A 1,260-nucleotide genomic window follows, 5' to 3' on the forward strand; every position below is an offset into this window, starting at 1 on the left:
CTGGTAGCTTACTGGTAAAGCACGGTCACTTTCAGAGTGATCATTAGGTACATAGTAAATGAAAGACAGAAGATGGAATATGCAAGAATTCATTATTAATCACGACAATTGTTTCGACACATTTAGCATCGATCTCTCTTGGGTGGGATACTCAACAACTGGTTCAGGAGCATCCAGTGGTGCAGATGTATTTCGGGTGATAAATAAATACAACTCGTTAAAGTGACTGTTCTGCAATGTAACTATCCGTTTTGTAGAGAGCAAAGCAGTCATCCATACCTTAAAGTAAATTAAGTTACTCAAAATTCATTTTCACTACATTGTGTGAAAGTACATTTATATGCGTGTAGGCATCACGAGAATCATTCAAAAATTCTATTAATTATCTTCTCGTTAGTCCACAGAATATTCCTTGAATGTCTCTTATTGATTGTCTTATAACTGGCAACATGGTTACGATAACGATTCTTAAATGAATCAGCTGTCTGCCCAATGTAAACAGTGTGTGCACGGTACATTTATATACAAGATATGTACTCATACAGAGATTCATCAAAGGACATTTTGATTTTTCTCTGCATGAGCATTTATCGTACTTGTTTGTATGTAAGGCAGTCCCGACTCCATTTACCGGCGTTTTTACCGTGCAAGCAGTATTATAAGTATTTCTACAACTACAAATTAGTCGTAGTCGGTGTTTTTTCAATGCGGTTTACATCTCCTTGGTTGGTATTTAGAGGCAAATGCTCGCTAGATCCAGTAGGTGGGTTATTGAACCATTGCCGCATTTTACTAATGTCTATGCGATACATAAGCTGCTCTAAATTACGGTGTATCGATTAAAAATAGCATTATACCGATTACATTTAGAAAAACACCAGTCCAAAGTAGCAAAAGATTTTACTTTTAACCTCCCCATTCTTATAAACGCCAATTTGATAAATAACTCGCTTTGTGATAATGAGTATACCAAACTTCACGTGTGCGTATGCTCACATTTTTGCGGATGCTTGTATGAGCGAGTGTACTCGTGCCATGCAGCTTGCTCGAGGGCGTTTATGAAAACAATGATAAAAGATTGCTCCGGCCTTGCATTAGGCAAGAAGTTAAAAAAATTATTGGCCCATGACACTGCATGGACCCTAAGTAAGGCATGTGTAAAATTTGAATGAAATCCGTTTGGTAATTCTTGAGTTTTAGTGATGCACACATACTGATACACAGACAGACAGGCAGGCACACACACACACACACACACAC

The sequence above is a fragment of the Octopus bimaculoides genome, chromosome 9 (assembly GCF_001194135.2).
Source record: "Octopus bimaculoides isolate UCB-OBI-ISO-001 chromosome 9, ASM119413v2, whole genome shotgun sequence".
NCBI classification, from domain to species: domain Eukaryota; kingdom Metazoa; phylum Mollusca; class Cephalopoda; order Octopoda; family Octopodidae; genus Octopus; species Octopus bimaculoides.